Raw genomic sequence first — 12246 nt, forward strand, 5'->3', positions numbered from 1 at the left:
GGGGTCATGATTGGACTCTAAATGCCAGAACTCTTTCAGAAGCAAGGGGTCTGTTGGCCCAGATGATCCAGGGTTATAATATACCTCCACATACCTTCCCATAAATGGTCAAATTTGAAGCCCTCCAATCTGATCCTGCCAAGGCAACATTCCTAAATCCTTTCCCTTGCCCTCTGAGCCCACAAACTTGCCCCAGACCCAAAATCAGGAAGACAGATTTGAGCCTGCTACTGTCTCCTTGCTGGCAGGTTTGGCAAGAAAGCCTTTCTTTTCTCAAAAGCCAGTGCCACATAGCTTCAGCATCTGTGTGCATTGGGAAGTGAGCCCATTTGCTCAATAAGGTAACTAATCAAATTGTGTGTTGTGTGCTCCCAGTCTTGTATGGAAAATGTAATGCTGCCGTAACTTCTCTGTCTCTGCCTATATATAAGTGAAACCTTTACTGTATAAGTGAAACCTTTACTACTCCACTGTGGAAATATTGACCCCATTCCCAGGTGACCCCATATTGACCCCATTCCCAGGTGACCATCCTCAAGCTTTGTGCTCAAATAAACTTTACACTTACTTAGATTTTCTGAATCTCATTATTTATGGTTGACATTCTGGTGACCATAAAGGGACCCAAAGTGCACCCCCAGTGATCCCCATTGCTTTGCCAATGGCTGGAACCCTTAGTAGCATAAGACACTTTCATTTACCCATTGTCACAAGAGTCAATGGGGATTTTTGGTGAGGCTCCCTTCAGTCTGAGTCCTCCTAGGCTTGGTTGAGGATTTAGGCTTTAATCAAGCCACACACATTCGTAACTTGACAGGGTTGGGATTGAAGCTCTGCTGCAAGACAGGAGTTTCATTTGTTGTTTTCTAGTGACTGCTAATCACAAATTTGTGATTTTCACATTTCTTTGAGGTTAAGGTTTTATTTGGAATTATTTATTAGAGTTTTCACAACCTTTTCTCTCATTCAAAATTTTGATCAGCAGAAAAACAATTTCTCTCTGAAAAGAGGCAGTGTGAATCTTTGTGGCTTAAGTGAAACATTTGTTATGTTTAAGCTGGCCAGATTATGAAGTTTGGTTCAATTAACAAATCTAAACTTTCTTTTTGAATGACTAAAATTATAAAAGGCTCCAGGAGGACAAGAAAAGCCCTGAAGATAAGAAATCCTGCTTCTCTTGGCTGAAAGGTGCCTTAGGTGACTACAGTCTTGCAGGAGTGTCAGAACTTACCATTCATGGTGTAAAAAGGTCTCACAGGGAATTCCTTAAGAAGACCATGCAGGGAACCTTGCTTATCTCTGGACACGTGTAAGCATTAATCACCTAGTACGTGAAGTGTCCAGGGTCCTTGGGATCACCCAGACACAGAGATGGAAGACACGACTCAAGGGTGACACCTTGAGGAACAAGTTCCACAAAAAGCATACCCAATCCAAAATATTTCCCCCTAGGTTTCTGGTCATTCAGAAAGAAAAATATAAATTATGGGCAATCATACATCTAAAATCAAGTCTTTCTTCTTAAGGAGATCCACTCTTAGAAACACTGGATTTATGTTTAATACTTACGCTGCCTTTTCTCATAAATATTTAGAAAAATGGTTTCACATAACTATTGATGACCCCCAAGTACAATGGCCAAAATGGGATACCTTTGAAATACCTAAATGGGTTTATCTGTGCACTAAATTAGAAAAAGCCAGATCTAAAACAAAATAACTGGGAAAATTACCTAGAAGTTTCTAAATGATGTTCTGATAAATCATTTCTTTACAAAAGGTAAACAAAAGATTGTCCAAAACACTTTCTGAATTGAAAAAGACGCCAAAAAATCGTTTATGGCTCGGAGGTCACAAGATTTGTAACTTCCCCAATCGCGTCCATAGATAACATTACAGTGTCAAAACCTAAGATTGGCCTTTGTGGTATTTTTCAGACTTTTGCATTCTGGTGACTGACTGACTCTGCCTAGTCTCATGACTCATGTTGTATACCAAGGAACTAATAATTCAACTGGTCCTGTGACCCCCACCCAGGAACTGACTCAATGCAAGAAGACAGCTTTTGACCCCCTGTGATTTCATCCCCGATCCAACCAATTAGCATTCCCCATTCCCTAGCCCCCTGCCCACCAAACTATCCTTGAAAAACCCTAACCTGTGAGCTTTCAAGGAGACATTTGAGAATTAGCTCTTGTCCTTTGGCTTGGCCGGCGCTGCAATTATGAAACTCTTTCTTTGCTGCAAAAGCCTGCTCTTCTCAGTGCATTGGCTTTTCTGGGCAGCAGACAAGATGAACTCATTGGACGATTACAGTGCTTTTACTTACCTCACTTTTCTTAGACTACGGTGGCACAAAGCCAGAGACTTTGTATTTTGTTCCCTGAGGTAGCCCCAATGCCTCTAAATCCTGCTTGATATCTAATAGGCACTCAATTAATATTTCTGAATCAATGACTGGAGAAACAGCATGTCGATCATCTCTACCCCAGCCTAAGGCTCAGCTTTGCCTCCTGCTTTGTGGCCTGTCTCTCCGGGCCCCAGCCTTTCCTGATCTATTTATTAAGCACCAGTTCTTGAACATGCCTAATCCCATTCCAGCATATGTTGTACTGCCTTTTGTTCAAACCCACCTGCCCCCAATAAAAACAGGCTGCCTGTTAGCTTCCCCTTCTCTTGTCTGCTTGCCCCTTCCCATGGAGAGTCCTCTACCTGCCCTTGATAATCACCACTGCCCCATGGGTGTTTCTAGGTATCAGCTCCTGAACACCTCAGCCCACCCCATTCCTAATCAACTTTCCCCAGAGGCAGGAACAGTAACACCGATAAAGTGACTCTAGAACAATTTCATACACTATCACTCACCCAAAAGAGCCTTATGTGCTGAAAAAAAAAAGTACTCTATTTTGAGCCCATAGTTTCAGGAAATATATATTTGGGGAAAAAATTTTTTTCTATCTATGCTATCACCAATACTGCAATACTTCACCTCAGAGACCAGATGTCAATGGGAGTCAGGGAGATTCCCCACACAGAAAACTTCTTCAATACCAGCTGGGTGTCCCACAATTCAGTATGGTTCTGACACTAGCAAGAGTTAGCCCAGAGAACTTACAGGTTGAGGGCTGAATCCCACAAGACTGCCTCCCACCGTTGTTTATCTAGGAATGTCAATTTCTCCCTCACTTTTGAAGTACAGTTTTAGCAGATATAACAGGATTCTTCGTTTACAGTATATTTTTGTTTTAGCACCATTTAGGCCCACTGTCTTGTGGTCTCCAAAGTTTCTGATGAGAAATCTGCTAATAATCTTACTGAGAATCCCTGATATTTAATTAGTTGCTTCTCACTTGCTGCTTTCAAGACTCTCTGTCTTTGGCATTCAAAAGTTTAATTATAATGTATCTTGGTGTGGGTTTCTTTGAGTTCATCTTACTTGGAGTTTGTTGAGCTTCTTGGATGTTCATATTTATGTCTTTCATCAAATTTGGCAGATTTCTACTCTTATTTCTTCAAATATTCTCTTTACTCCTTCCCTTCTCTCTTCCCCTTCTGAGACTCCCACAGTGCAGATTTGTTCCACTTGATGGCATCTCACAAGTCTCTTAGGTTCTGTTCCTTTTTCTTTTTAATGTTCTTCAGACTCAATAATTTCAGCAGTCCTATCTTCAAGTTTGCCAATTGTTTTTTCTGCCTGCTCAAACTCACCTTTGAATCCCTCTAGGGAATGTTTTATTTCAGTAATTGTACTTTTCAGCTCCAGAATTTCCTTTTGGTTTCTCTGTAGGTTTGCTGTCTCTTTATTGATATTTCCATTTGTTCATATATCGTTTTCTTAATTTCTTCATATCATCCTTTCTCTAAGGAAATTGTTTTCAAGTATGTATTTAGAATATCTGCCACCAACTCTTTTTCAGGAATGGTTTCTGTTGATTCATTTTTTTTCTTCTTTGATAGGGACATACATTCTTATTTATTTGTATCCTTGTGATTTTTTTTTATTAAAATTGGACATTTGAATCTAGTAATATGGTAACTCTGGAAATCAGATTTTTCCTTTCTCTCACAATTTGCTAGTGTTGTTATTGGTTCTTTTTTTTTTTTTTTTTTTTTTTTTTTTTATTATTGTGAACTGGCCCTGTGCCAAGGATAATCCTGAGGTGTAAACTTAGGTCTTCTCAAGTCTTTTTTCAGCCTATGCCTTTCCCTGGACATGCACAGTCACTTTCTAATTTTCCCCATATTTGAAAGTGTTTTTGAATGTCCTAGTCTTTAATGCTTGTCTCTGAAAAGGAAAAAAAAAAAGGAAAAATTAAGGAGGAGTGAGATAAAAAGGATGTCAACCCTTTAGATCCCCTGGAAATTACTTCAGCCAGAGAAAGGGGGACTTGCATCAATGGAGGAAAGTAGAACAACATGGCCACTACATCACTGCACCTTTGTGATCACACGTAGCAATCAGTGATCAGAGCACAGATCCCTTATATTTAGATGACAGCATTCTTTTTTCCCACCTTGGCTCCCTCAAGATGTATGTAAGCTGTTCCAGGAAAAAAATGCACAGCTGCCTGCCATGGAGCTGAGGGTGGGGTATGTATAGCTGTTACTGTGCTAAAGGATACAGTTGACTGAAATCAGCTAGAGTTTGTGTTCCAAGCCTTCTCCCCCAAATTACAAGCCTTCAAGAAACTCAAGAGTTCCAAAATAGTTACATCAGACAGATTCTGCCAGTGTAATTGTTGTCTAAGTTGGGAGAGAGATTCCTGGAGCTTCCTATCCTGCCATTTTCCCAGAATCTTCTGATGTCTTTATTTTAGAAGAGAATTTTGACAAGAAAAATTTATATTTCTTGAATGAGTTAAAGAGTTGGGGATCATATTGAAAACTCTGTTTTCTCAGGGCACTATTTGAAGAAAAAGCTTGGGGAAAGCAAGCCAAGGAGTTTCCTAATCCATGTAATTTGATTCTAAGTTATATGTAAATGTAACTTTGAAAGTAGCATGGCAGAGACCAGAAGTATATTTTTCTAATGTGCATAAGTGGTTCAAAGAGCAGCCAACCAGGATAATGTACCATTGTCATAGGTAAAGCAGAGGGATGCAAAAGAAAGTGGGCACAGACAAGTGGAAGACTTATCCTTAGAAATAAGAAGAGAAATTCATTCTCCATAAATTAGAGGAAGAAGGAAAATACCTTGATCTATTTTAGAATAAAAGTATACCCAACCCACAGATATTTATATGTGGGTGTATGTACATATATGAGTAAAATTCATAGAAAGGACTAAGAAGGTACGCATCAAACTGTTGACAGTTTCCTTCTGAGAAGAGGACCAAAGGTGAAGTTCAAGACTGAATAAGGGAGAATAGGTGAAATGTCATTCAGATGCAAAAAATAATAACAATAATAATCAAAAAACTGTAGCTTACATGACATAAAAATTTATTTTTTCTCTTACATAAAATTACAGATAGACTGTTTGAATCTGTTGTGGTAAACTCAATGGTAAGGGAACTCATAGTCTTTTAATCTTGTTGCTCAGCATGTGAAATCTCCATTCTCAATTTTACCTTGTGGTCCAGAATGACTGCTTCAATTCCAGTCACCACATATACATGCTAGACAACAGAAAGGAGAAATAGGGAGGGAAAGACATCTCCCCTCCCATTCTGATAACTTCCTAGGGGTTGCACACACCACTTCCATTTAAATCCCCTGGCCAGAATTTAGTCACCAGCTATAAGGAAAGCTGGGGGAAAAAGTCTCTGAGTGGCTACATGACTAACATAAATTTGGGGATTCAATTACTGAGGAAGAAGGGGGAAAAGATATTCTCTCCCAGTGGGGGGAACATATTTTACTATGTTCTTACTTATTTTGTGAAATCCTTACAAATACGTATTCACATATTAGTTTTATAATAAAAGTAAATAAACATAGAAATTTGGGTGAAGGAAATGAGAATTGAAAGGAATCAAACCTGACCTTTATTTTCTCATTGATAAGGTGAGGTTGATAATGAAAGAATGTGTGTGAGTTGAGGAGTTTGGTGAGTAGGAGACAAGTATGGAGCACCTTTATGGGGATTGTGCAGGAGAAGTTTTGATGCACTTGTAGGACATTAGTGTTCCATGAGATGCATCAAAGCTGCCTCTGCTAAAACTGAAAATGGGTGTTCTCTTCTCCATTTACAGAAAAACATCCAGTTGTTATTTATAACTTTTGCAACTCCAAGTTTCTCCAATAAGTGAAACCATGGGTACCAGCTGCAACTTGCCCATTGGCAAGCATGGGAAGATAAGAAAACAATAGAAGAAGCAAAGCACAGACTCCTCCAAAATAACTAATTGTTCTTAGTTGATATCTTTCCTTTTTTATGGAACATCTGACTGTGGATGCTAAATTAGATTGCATTTGTTATAATATGTTGTTATAAACTTCAAGTAAAATTGCTTCCAAGTTATTTGATAGAATTAAATATTTCAAAGTTTCCTAATATCAGGCAAAGAGCATGGCATTTGAGGGAGAGTGTGATGGTGCTGGAGTGCTGGAGACTGTCAACTAGGCAGAACATGAATACTTCCAAAAGAGGATTGAGCTGACCATCTGAGGCTGGAAAGTGCAAACGTGTGAACAACTCAGTCAAGACTTAGATATTCCCAGAAAAACTTAGTGCAATCAAGGAAAGGAACAAGAGACATTGTGTCGTGAGTGAGAGAGACAAGCAGCTGTTGTTGAAGCCACTGCATTGAGCTGTTTGCTATGCAGTTGCTGAATAATACAGACCTCCTGCAGCCCAGCAGGACTCCCTCCCCACTTTCCCCTGGCATAAGTGTGCGATTGGATGAGTAAGACAAATGTGACAGAAGATAAACAAGGGTGGAGGTGGTTATGAAATGTTCGTTAAACTGTGGTGAAAATTGAACATGAGTTTCAGCCTGGAATGAGAAGCATGAGAAACCAGGAGGGGACCCGCAGTCTGGGAAATAGGGGCAGTATAGGAAATGCTAGGTCCCACGCACACACATTCAGAAATACCATGGCACTGGGTGCAATGTAGAAAACATGAGGCAGGGTGAGGGGGTACTATATGGTATTTGACAAGAAGACCAAGAAGTGCCCAATCCGTCTTGGCCCTGTCCTTTGCAGGAGGTTTCCCAGGGAGATCTAGGAATCAGGAGACAATGGAAAATGGGGAAATTAAGTGGCATTTTATTATTAACCAACCTTGTAACTGAAACCTCACTTCCGAGAACTCTGGTGGTTGGACTAAAGCACGGGGCTTAAACCCAAGCTTTAAGAGAATCTCCCTACCTCCACCTACAAACACACCTCTAGGTAAAAAGCCCTGAGAATATACAAATGCAAAGTGCAAAAGCCACAGGGAGCAGCTGGCTCTATACAGGCCCAAGAAAGAGAACAAAAGAGGAGAGCCCTGGGATGCCACCTGTGTGTCCTTGTAAGACCCTTACCATAGGACTATTATTGCCCTAGCACCATGAGACCAGTGCTATCTAATGAGTATTCTGTCTCTTGGGGAGGAGAAGAGTTTGAGAACATGCCTTCCCTTAAAGGCCCATTGTCCTCTTGAATTCTGTCAACCAGTGAACTTATTAGCCAAGCCTATGTTTACCTCCCTTGTGGGTGTTCCCTTTAGGGTAGGAAATGCTGATGTCCAGGGAAGGCCTGACCCTGCCTCCTAACTGCTGGTTCCTCATCCAGCCCAGCACTCTCTGGGAGCCAGCCAGGGCCAATGAGGCCAAGCACAGGTGTTGTTATTTAGGGTCATTCCAGGCCACTTCCTCCATGCCACTCCCCTTTGAAGTTATGCCCAGCTACATTTAACTAAATCACCACAAAGGCCCCTCCCATTATTCAGTTCTCCCAGAGTAATTAAATATTCACAGAGCCATTAAAATCCCAATAACAAAAATCCTTCCCACTGTTGCCACAGGAAAACAGAGTCTGCTAATTAAAATTCTTAAAAACAGAGATTGGTATCCAGAATATCTTAAAGTAAAATTAAGTTTTTAAATGCTAATTTTTATTATTAGTCTATATTAATCTCATTTTGTCATCATTTCATTCAAGCCTCTTTTTGGCATCTTCCCTGGAAGTATCTGCCTAAGATGCCTTTCACAGGAACAAGTGCCTTCATCCCAAAGTTAGATTAAGCCAGTCCTCAGTATAATCTGTTCACTACCCTCCCAAATTCTAAAGCGACATCAGCCTTATAGGCTTGAAATATACGGACAGGAGCTTTCCAGATACCACAGCAGTTTATAAAGGGGTTCCCCACACCTCCTACTCTTGTCCTCCAATTTTTGTGCCCATAACTATCTTACCACAAGGTAACTGCCATCAACCTTAAATCAGTGTAGACTTAGAATTCATGAGAAAGAAGAAGAGTGAAAAGAAAACAGTTTTCTGTGCACCTGTATAAGAATGTCAGATGCCCAGAATCCCCAACTCTGGACATCAATGCAATGGAGCTGTCTCCCTTCCTAAGGTGTATTGTTCCTGGAGCTGGCACCTGGAACCTTTCTAAGTTCCTGTAGAATTTAGCTATGTGCTCTGCTGGTGCTCCTGGAACTCATTTCTCCCTTTAGTGCCCACTGAATGTATTGAAAGCATATGTGTTTCACTCTGCCTCTAAGCCCTGTGTTGTCATTGCAGATGGACTGATGTGCAATGCAGATGCAGATGCAATGTCATTGCAAATGCAGATGCAGATGCAATGTCATTGCAAATGCAGATGCAGATGCAATGTCATTGCAGATACAGACTGGGCTGATTGTGAACCTGTGTCTAGATCGGAGCTTCCGATTGTAAGTAGGGCTGTCTACATTTACAAAATGCATCTCTCCAAGTAACTGTCCCTCTCTTGGTCTCTTCCCTTGACTTCTTTAATTGTTACAGGATACTTAAACATCTCAGCCTGAGCCAGTGGCTGCCCTGAAATGTTTGCAGCTCTGAACTGTGGCAGTCCCCTGACTCTGCCCTTCCTTGACTCACATCCCTTTTAGCTTATTATAAAGTTTCCCGATTCTGTGCCTTCAGAACACAGGGAGGATCCACCCTGTGCTCATTTGTACTCTTCACCAAACCCTCGCCATCTCCCTGCTTTTTCATTTTCCATGTCTCAAGCAACTTTCTGAACAGCAAGAAGCAATCTTCATTTCTGCCACCTCTTATTCTATAGCAAGGGGTTGTGCCCTCACTGGTCATTCTGAATCTTCACCTGTGATTTGATCACATGGGAGTTGCTAAAAAAAAAAAAAAAAAAAAAAAAAAAACACTGATGCTCCAGCCATGCCCCAGATAAATGGAATCAGAATCTCTGCAGAAAGGGATCCAGTAGTCAAGGGTAGTTTTTTAAGTTCTTCTCCCGACTCCAGATTGAAGAAGTCAGAGAAATCTGGTATGAAAAGTGTATCTTTTGGTCAAACAGGCTTTGTCTACCTCACTTCTTAGAGTAGCAGCCTTTAACCCTGTGACTCTCCTGTAATGGTCTCTCTGGATTGCCCGGCAATTCACCTATTAGAACTCCTGTTTATTCAAGGAGTAACCTCCTCTTTGGAAAAAGTCAGTTTCCAGCTCAAATATAGAATCTAATTAGTAGGCACCAATGGGATGTGAGTGTATGTCTATGGGAGGCTTCTTGAAAACGTGTCCTTGTCCTAAAGAAAGAGATACTGAGAGGATAGCCCCTCCTCTGTCTCTGGACACAGCCATTGCAGGCAGCCCTGCTGGAAGTTTGGCAGCTGTCTTGGCCACCAGGAACCTGCTGTAGGTCAAGCAAACACATTGGCAGGATGGAAAGAATCGAGTCCATGAGGAGACTGTGGATCTAATGGACTACGCAATTCTGGAACTATCCTGCCTCTAGACTGCTCAGGGAAACCTAGAGGCACTTTTGAAAGCAGGACAAAAAAAACAGGAGAAAGCGAAGCATCCCTCGGAAGATGCTTTTGCCAGGGGACATTAAGAACCAGCAGTGATCAGCTTTGTCAAGCTCCTTGCTCTCTAAGCCTCCAGTGGCAACCAGATGTGTAACAAATTAGATTTTCAATCACGTCCCCAGTCTATGCTATTTCAGATTATGTCTATCATTTTCTCACTCCCACCTTCAAAATCTATTGAAGGCAGCATGTGCAGCAGTGCCCTGGGTATAAAAGTCATCTTGTCCAGCCAGAAGGTTCTAAACTCTGAATAGGGCTACTGGCCATTCTCTTTAAATCAAAACTACCTTTACCCAGACCGGAAAAATAAAATCAAACACTACATTTTCATCAATTTAGAAATTAGTCCATTTCATTTGCTTTCCAGAATTCTCTTTGTGTTTAAATCATCTTCATCAAGCTTCTTGCTCTGTAAGCCTGAGTAGCACCCAGATGCATAACAATTTGGATTTTCAATCATCCTCATTTACTACCAGGGAAACAGGTTAAAAAATCAAGACATTCAATAGGGTAATTTTACAATGCTGCATTATTTTAGTTAAAATAATTATCATGGTTTTTAACAAACTAAAAATGAAGATTTCCACTTTATACATACATTTATTTGTAAAGCTATAAGGCTTGCCTTCTGGGACTGTGAAAATATATTAGGCATGTTCACATGTATATAATCAGCTTTGGAGACATTTCAAACTGTAAAGACACTGTTGAGAACTTCTTGATTATGCTTCTGTTAGAACTAGCAGTTTCCCCACAGCAAAGCATGACAGTTGCACAGACTGGAAAAGTTAGAAAATGCCTGATTATTATTTTTAAGTCATTCTTCCTGGTAAAGCATGATTTTAGAGACATTGCTTTTGATTTCTTCCTAGAAACTGAGAATTTTGGCATGCCACTCTGAAACACAAAGATAAGTCAAAAATGAAGTATTTCATTATCACTCAATGTTTTGGGTCACAGTCATCAAATACGCCCTTATTAGCATTGGGAAATTACTAGTGTATGTTGTGAATTTGTTTAATGCAAACTTACGAATCCACATTAAAATACATTCATTTATAAATATTTAGAGAAGAAAACCTCTCAAATGATTAGGGAAAATATTTAAAGAGGAAAATATTTGGAAAAACTCTTTTATGTTTGTTCCCCCCAGTTTTGACAATTGTTATCTTGCTTTTGCTATTATTCTGGAGCTCAAGGGTTTAATATGTTTGTCAAAGTGCTTTTATTCTATCTAGAGAGAGTTAAATGATTAATGTTTTGTTTCTTCTCACATAAAATAGTGATGGCTTTGCTTGCCTTCATTTCATTGTGACAATCATTTAATTATTTAAAAGAGAGGAGAATGCTATTTCTAAGTAGATACTATTAGAAGCTTGATTCAACAGTTCTTATTAACAGAGTCAAATGTAGGCACACAGTAATTCCTCTGGTTAACCAACTGCCACCTATGTGCCTGGTACACAGTGAGTGCTCAGTAAATGTTAGTCTCTTTTTGGTGTGCATCCTTTCAGGTCTGAATCTAAAAGAATTTAGATGTTGATGAACATAAAGACAGTCAATAAAGGTTTTATAACAAGTTTCTAAAATATTCATGAGTATCATTCACATCAGTACTATGTATACTAATCATGAGAGTCATGCAATACATGCTATTAAATAATATAATGAAACTATTATTCAACCTATTTTTGTAATAGCATAAATTACTTAACGACAATACTCCAAACTTTTGGGCCAGAATGAAAACCTCATGTTACTTGCTCCCCCAGAGCTCTTTGACAAACTGCTGAAATTTTTGTTTTGTGCAATCCAAAGAAAACTAAGGGAGTTCCTTTTTTAATGTTGTGAAATTGTTTTCAGTCAGTCCTTCATTTTCTTTACAAACTCAAAGGCACAATAGCACAGAAGTTTATTTTTCAACCAAATCACTGCCTGTAATACTGGTGGAAAACGAGAAACAAAGCATATGGGCAACAATAAGGGATTGGTTAATAAATGGTAAAACATGAGATGCTATGCAGCCATAGAATGATGGTGAACAATGGAAAAATGGGTCCAATATATAGATAGAGTTTCATATAAAAATAGAATAAATGGAGAGATAGCTTCAGTGTTTATCTCTGGTTGATAAACTTATGAGTTTTCTTTTTTGTTTGTTCGTTTATTTTCCTTCTCTGATTTTTGTATGACAGGCGTATTTTGTGTTAGAAAAGTGGCATTTTAACATATCTCTATGATTTTTATTATTGTAAATTTTTATTAATTATTTCTAAGAAAGTGCA

The sequence above is a fragment of the Pan paniscus genome, chromosome 17, assembly GCF_029289425.2.
Source record: "Pan paniscus chromosome 17, NHGRI_mPanPan1-v2.0_pri, whole genome shotgun sequence".
In the NCBI taxonomy this organism is placed as follows: Eukaryota; Metazoa; Chordata; class Mammalia; order Primates; family Hominidae; genus Pan; species Pan paniscus.